This window comes from Lycium barbarum, chromosome 10, assembly GCF_019175385.1.
Source record: "Lycium barbarum isolate Lr01 chromosome 10, ASM1917538v2, whole genome shotgun sequence".
Lineage (NCBI taxonomy): Eukaryota > Viridiplantae > Streptophyta > Magnoliopsida > Solanales > Solanaceae > Lycium > Lycium barbarum.
In genome coordinates, this window is record NC_083346.1 from 28,700,115 (window position 1) to 28,708,358 (window position 8,244).

Genomic DNA, 8,244 nt, shown 5'->3' on the forward strand with positions numbered 1-8,244 from the left:
TCTACCGGAATGAAAGGTATACCTAGGCATGAGGTTAACCCTGGAGCTCAGGGAGATAATACTTAATTATTTAAGAAATAGCAGTGATTATTTTGCCTGGTCCCACAAGAATATGGCAGGTATACCCTCAAACGTGGCAACGCACAAGCTTGGATTGGACCTCAGTTTTCCGCCATTGCGTCAGAATAAGAGATCTATTGCCGAAGTCCGCAACAGGTTTGTCAAAGATGAGGTATCTTTGTTGTAAAATATAAGATCCATTCGGGAATTCAAATATCCGTACTGGTTGGCAAATGTAGCCATAGTTCCAAAAAAGGATAATAAATTTAGAATGTGCATAGATGTTAAAGATCTCAATAAAGCATGTCGGTAAGATTCATTTCCGCTTCCGAGCATCGATCACGACCGGTCATGAAGTAATGAGTTTTATTGATGCCTACTCCAGGTATAACCAAATCAGGATACTCCCGGAGGACTAAGAGAAAACATCCTTAATCTCCAATTTTAGGACTTATTACTATAATGTCATGCCCTTCAGGTTAAAGAACGCCGGAACCACTTACCAGAGGCTCGTAAGCAAAATATTTGAGCAACAAATAGGCAAAACAATAGAAGTGTACATTGATGATTTGTTAGCTAAGAGTATCTGTAATGGGACCATTTTATTTATTTGCACGAAATATTTGAGGTCCTGAGGCAATACAACATGAAGCTAAATCCAGAGAAATGTGCATTCGGGGTAGGATCCGAAAAATTCCTTGGTTTTCTTGTCTCTCAAAGAAGGATAAATAAACCAGGAGAAGATAAAAGATATCGAGGATATTTCAAATACCCTGGACGATGTAAAGGTGGAGTAGCGGTTAACCGGCCGCATAGCCGCACTCAATAGGTTTATATCCTAATCTTCAGCAAAGTGCCATAAGTTCTTCTCATTGTTCAAACAGAAGAACAACTTTGAATGGACTCTGGAATGCTAGCAGGCGCTTCGAGACCTCAAATTATACCGGCCTTGTCCTCCACTCATGTCAAAGCCGAAAGATGGCGAGCTTTTGTTAATTTACCTGGCCGTTTCAGAGGTAGCGGTAAGTGTTATCCTGATACAAGAAGAACAAAGTACGTAGTTTCCTATATAATATGTAAGTAGAGTTATGTCTTGGGCCAAAACATGATATCCTCTCCTGGAAAGACTGGCTTTTGAGCTAGTAATGGCTTCACGAAAGCTCTGGCCTTATTTCCAGTTCCACCCGATTGTCGTTGTAACTACATTCCCTTTAAGGAATGTGCTTTACAAGCCCGAATTGCCGGGACGATTGGAAAAGTGGGTAGTTGAGTTGAATGAGTTTGATATTGAGTACAAGCCCCGTACTGCGATCAAGACTCTAGCCCTTGCGAACTGCGTTGCAGATTTCAATCCGGGTGTAGCTCCCCAGGCACAAAATAAGCCTCCTTGGTGCCGGGGGCTGCACCGGGGGTGTGGATGAATTACACCGATGGATTGTCCAACGCAAAAAGAACGAGGATGGACATATTCCTTCATACCCCTATGGGAGAAATCCTAAGGCAGGTAATTAATAGCATGCCTCTAACTAATAATGAAGCAGAGTACAAAGCTTTCAGTGCAAGTCTCGAGCTAGCCCGGGGACTATGTGCAGAAGTCATCGAGGCTAAGTATGATTCCTTACTGGTAGTAAATCAAGTACATAGAATATGAGAGGCCAAAAAGGAAGGCATGTTACGGTACCTTCAGAATGTGCTAAAATTACTTGCCCGATTTTAAGAATGGACTATGGTGCACGTTCCTAGAAAATGGAATGTAAAAACGGACGCGCTTCCAATCTAGGCTCTTCAACAGAGTCATCAAGCTCGAATTTTATATCAGTGGTCCAGTTATTACACTCGGCGTTAGATCACACGGGTTATGATGAGATCAATTCCACAGGCTTGGTTTGGGACTGGCGGAATGAATTTCTAAACTACCTCAATCACGAGAAGTTACCAGATGACTCAAAGGCATTATAGGCTTTATGAGCTAAAGCGGTTCAGTTCTGCATCCTGGACGGCCTGCTTCACCAGAGATGTTTCCTCGGTCCAATGGAAAGGTGTATAGGTCCCGAAGAGTATAACTATGTAATGTGAGAAGTCCACGGCGGGATTTGCAGCAATCATTCAGGTGCGAAGTCACTCACTAAGAAATTGCTCGGGGCTGGATATTACTGGCCTAGAATGGAGGAGGATGCGAATGCATTCGTTCGCAAGTGCGACAAATGTCAGCGCCATGCTCAAATGATACAACAACCGAGCGAGGAGCGGCATTCGGTGATTTCCCCTTAGTCATTCATGAAACAGGGGATGGACATAGTCAGACCATTGCTGGTAGGACTGGATCAAGTACGGTTCGTACTAATGGTGACCGACTATTTCTCTAAGTGGGTCGAGGCAAATTCATACTGAAAGGTTCGAAAGAAAGTGGTGATTGACTTTATTTGACAACACATAATCAGTCGCTTTAGCATCCCGAAGGAGATAACTTGTGATAACGGCCCACAGCTCATTGGGTCCAAGGTCACTAAGTTCCTCGAGGATTTGAACATCAAACGCATAACTTCTTCTCCGTATCACCCCAGCGGTAATGGTAAGGCAGAGTTAACGAACAAAACTGTTATTCAGAATTTGAAGAGGAAATTGGAGAATGCCAAAAGAGCTTGGCCGTCAAAATTACTGGAGGTGTTCTGGGCTTATAGAACCACGACAAAGTCGAAACCGAAGAAACTCCATTTTCCTAGAATATGGGGCGGAGGCATTGATCCTGGTAGAAGTCAGTACTCCAAGTTTAAGGTACGATCGGGCAAAAGAGCAACCCAACATGGAGACAATACTGGTGCAATTGGACTGACTAGAAGAACACAGATATCTTGCGTACGTCCGGATGGTTGCCCAAAGCAGCGGATGGAGTGTTACTATAACCGTCGAGCTAATCTCCGACACTTCAAAATCTGGGACTTGGTACTTTGGAAGGTAACGCAAAATACTCGAGATGCCAGTGCTGGAAAGCTCAAGCCAAATTAGAAAGGCCCCAATAAATTAATCGGCATTGCCAGCAAAGGGTTATGCCAACTGGAAAATGGAGACGGAAATAAGTTCCCAAGAAATTGGAACATTAGCTTCCTCAAAACGTATTACACCTGACCAGGGAAACAGTGGCCGGTGGTGCTGCACTCTTTTTCCCTTCGCCCGGGCTTTGTCCTAATTGGGTTTTTTCGGCAAGGTTTTTAATGAGACAGCGTCGTACGGCTGTTTAACGTTTCCCTAGGGGCATTCCACAATGCTTGGAACTTTATTCTTTACTACCAAACACTAGGGAGGCTTGATATACACTCGTGTGAAGCTATAAGACTTGGCCATGAGCAAAAAGAAAATAGTCAAAATTTCTGAGACTACAGTCAGAATCGGGGATTGCCCGGACAAAGTCATAAATACATGTAATCGGACTAACCACACTATATAGCAGTCGTGCTTCTACTTTGCAACTTAAGTCAAAGTCAATGGAATCAATGAAATTTCCTTCGTAAGAAAAATCTTTGCCATGGAAAGCAAGTACTCTACACGGATGCAATTTATGGCATACCGAAAACATGTGCCAAAACAAATTGGAGACATTTTTTTCTAAAGCACCTAAAAATAAGGGCCATCTCTTATGTTGATAAAACCTCTTCCAAAACAATAAATAAAGAAGGAAAGAAGGTTAAGTTCAGATATAATAGCAGCCGAACGAAAACTTTTCTGGCATGATAACCAGAAACATCAAAGTATAAACCTCGCAGGGGACAGGCAGTTTGGAAGTATAAAAGAAAAACCAAATTACTAGAATTCCAATTTTCAAGGTTAAAACCCTTCGGACCAAAACTCCGAGACATTAAAATCACAGGCTTGGTCATTTTATCCTTCCAAACAGGGGCTAATAAGTCTTATTCGGAGAACTCAAATAAATGCAAGAGCTAAATACAGAACAAGTCATGAAGATAAGTGCATTGCATAAAAGTCTCTCCGGGATTGTATGACCCGGAGTCAAAAAGACAATTACAATCCTGGAAAAAAAATTGGTACGCCTGATCCTATGGTCAGCCAAGGCTTTATAGATCAAGTTCCACAAAAACAAAAATTGCAACAAATAATTTTGCGGGGTTGAAGTTGGGAGCTCAGGAGATCCAGATGCGTCCAGAGTAGCAACAGAATGGTCGGGATTCACCTCCGAGGGAAGAACTTGACCCACGGCTGGTGCTTCTTTTTCAAAGTCCTCTTCATCACCCAAGGCATCATCTATGTCTCCTTCATCTTGGTGTCCCTCTTCCGAGGAATCCACCGACCTCTGTTCCAACAGAAGGGCTTTTCCAATTTCGACTCCAATATCACCGATGCTCCCATCTCTGATTGCTTCGAGGGTCTGCCTCCTCATCTGATAGGTGCTCCGGATCAAGGAAAGATTATGGTTGTCAATGGTAGATTTGCCAAAGTCAACTCCATGCCAGCCTTTTCTGTAATGAAGGCTTATAGAGAATGATCGGGGAAAAAGCTGCCCTCATCCAAGAGAGGGATTCAACCATGAAGCGGATGCTGTCAGTCGAGGCGAAGTTGACTCAAGTAACAAAGTTGGCTAGAATCCAAACTTAGCCAATCTATAGGATGGTGTTTTGTTGGCGGAAGGGCTCTTTTTAAGTTTCAGATTGGCTAAGTTTGGCTTCTAGCCAACTTTGTTACTTGAGCCAACTTCGCCTCAACTGACAGCATCCGCTTCATGGCTGAATCCCTCTCTTAGATGAGGGCAGCTTTTTCCCCGATCATTCTCTATAAGCCTTCATTGCAGAAAAAGCTGGCATGTGCCGATTAACAAAACTAAAGTTAGATTTTGATTGAGCAAGGGATTATAAGGAGTTCAAAGGAAAATATATTACTCGGGCTGTCGCGTGGTTGCCAGCATTTATCAAACACTCTACCGAGACCTCTCGCGTCTTCATCTAGTCCCTTTCTGAAGCTACGTATTTCATATAATTGGCCACGCCCACAGGCAGGAACAAAAGGCGTTCTCTGTCTGAAGGTATTTCTTCTTGAGGATCAGCAACAGCGAGAGCATGTACCAGTGGGATGTGAGGAGTTGGTGCGACGAAAGAAGTGAAAGCCGACATGGGCAGGTTGGCGGCCTCGGATCCTACCCGGCAAAGGAGGCTTGAGTCACCGGAGCTTCGCGGTCAGCAATCTCCATCTCTGCCCATAGCACGGGCTCACTCCTAGCGGTGAAATCCGGAACACCAGTCCCATAGAGGCTCCTAGAGAGAGGTTGTACATATTTAGCATCTTTTGGACCATCAAGGTCCATGATCAGTGAAATACCGGCATTGTCGAAGGGTTCGTTGGATTATGGTGGAAGGATTTGAGTAGCTCCTTTCGGGCCTTTGTTTTGTCCTCTGCTGGTCCGTTTAACCTCAGATCGGAGGCTTGAAGAGGAGCTCTTCCGGGCATGCTTGTGTTCTCGAATCTGGTCAACCATCTGGAGGGCTGTCGTAGCATCACCCGGGGCTTCAGTAAGTGGAACATCAGGAAATGACTTTGGCAGATCTGAGATTGCGAAGGAATCGTAAGAATTTTAAGTTTAAGCAAAAGCAAAAGGATAAGGAAGAGTGTTAATCTTACCATCGTTACTCGAAATCCATTTTCGGTCTTCCGACAGAATTTTTCATGTGCGGGTTTCGGGGTTAGAAATATTCAGGATACTCTCGGTCCAATCTTCGCGGTCCTCAATCTCCAAGGGCTCCCAGGCCGTAGCTAAAAAAAAAAAAAGACAAATAGTTAAGGTCTTGCAGTTTAGAAATGAGATTGGATACTTCAGAGAAGGAGCCGCAAACTTACGACCAGGGTTCCACCTCTCTGTATATGTTAGAATTGAGTTGGAAGGGTTTGGATTGACTTACCTTGATGTTTTGGATTGTTGCTAGGGCTTGGAATTGTGAATACTGAAATAAAAGAACTCAAGGCTTGAATTTATACAAAAGTAAGGCGGAAATTATATGGACGTATTATACGGTCCGTATAAAGTTATACGGTCCGTATAATATGACCATATTTTATCATGGCTGAACAGAACATCGATTTGAAGCGTCATGAAGTACGGACGAGTTATACGGTCCGTATAAAATTATATGGGCCGTATAAGAAGTTCGTATAACATGACCAGTGAATGGACTGCTCTATAATCCTTCAGTAAAATGGCCATAACCTTTTGTACAGATGTCCCCTTGACCCCCATAATATACCGTTGGAAAGGTATTTCAAAGGGCTACAACTTTCAAGAAGGACGTTTTCACAAATTCCTAACGCAAGTAGCCGAAAACAGGCTATAAGTACAGACTGTCCTAGACTTAGACGAATTTAGAAGGCCTTAAGAACTTCACTTTTTGGTTGGACTTCAAAATCAGTGTTTATCACCCGAGTTCATCCCAAATAGATTCATATAGCTAAAATACCACCTTTATACTAGATTCATACATTTATACCTAATTCGAATTGACATAATGTTACAATATCTCCCCCTTGGGATCATTCGTCCTCGAATGATGGGTCTTGGTTAAGAATAGGACTGGACATGGCTTGAATACATGAACGTGAAGAAACATGACATGAAACATAAAAGCTCAACATGATTACGGGGAACATGGTCATGGATCATGAAAACTAAATATGTCATTACATAGAAACATACATGGGAGCATGAAACTGAGTCGTACCTACCTGAATGAGAATCGTGAAACAACTATCCTTGATTTATTAATAGAGGTTAAGAATCACTAGTAACTACGGAATCTAGAAAATTTTATGGCAGGACTTCCTTCATAATTCAGACCCTCACGACATTTCTCAAACGTCTGCCAGTTAACTAAAGTACCAACACACAACTCACAGGGTATCTTATTACGCATGATGTGACATAATGTGATTTCTGAATCTTGAATGTAGCTAACATGAATACTGAGCTGGCCTGACACATGGATATTGGCTGAATGATTACATGATTACTATACATGGAGTTTGGAAGAGAATCCGTAGGCACAAATGACATAAGTACTGGAAAATAGGCACGAACATTACATGATTATCTGGGCATGAAGAGCATGACATGGGACATAAATACATGAAAACTGTCTGGCATGAATACCTGAGTGCTAAACTGTCATGAGATACGAATACGTGTAAACATGGATATCATAACATAAGATCTGAATATCGAAAACATGATTGTTAAAACATGAGGGTTGAATACTAAGCGCGGGTAGGATTTGGATACTTAGAGACTTGATCATAGACGTTCGTATGCCACCATGGTAATATGAGATGTATGACTTAGGCTTTGAATGTAAGCGCAACTCGATGTGAATGCGACAGACTTGAGTCGTATAACATGAATATGATCCTAACATAGGTATTCATAAATCTCTATCATAAGCATGACATAAATAAGTCGAATCAGAGTAGAATACTCCTGAGATAAGTACCACAGGGTACATAAAAAGATATCTATTTGAATATAAAAATACACCTTACTTCTGATTATCTTGTTAGCTGTTAATCATGATTATGAATACCTTAGCTCACCTTGCTCATTCTCGTGAGCTAATTATAGAGGACTGAGAGAAAAGGAATTATTGGTACTATTCATATGAGATACTTTGCTTTAGAGAACAGACATGACATGGTGCATTGTACATGGAGGACGTAATGTGGAACATGCGTGTATGGGAACGTGATTCATATGGCATGAAACGTGAATAGCATGACATGGGGCATGGGACCATGAGCAACCTGACATTTACATGAGTACATCATGGATCCATATCGTGGCGTCTGGACCTAATTTCATGAATATTGAGCTAATAATAAGACATGAATGTGATTTGCGTAGAGTATAATTGTAGGCTAACTCTTGGGTACTCAGAGACGTAAGGCATGGATAAAACATTACCTTTAGGATTTAGATATACCGAAAGAATAGGACATAGTTCAACATAGCTTACTCTTATCACCGTGAGTAAATGCCTTTTTTTTTAAATAAGGTTCATGAAAGAATGGATTATAGGCATGAATACTTCGTTCTTCGAGCATCTAAGACATGGGTAGATAGTCACCTTGAACATAACGAGGCATAGATAATTAGCGAAAGGAGAAAGGGATCATGTCGTCATGATCGTAAAACATTAG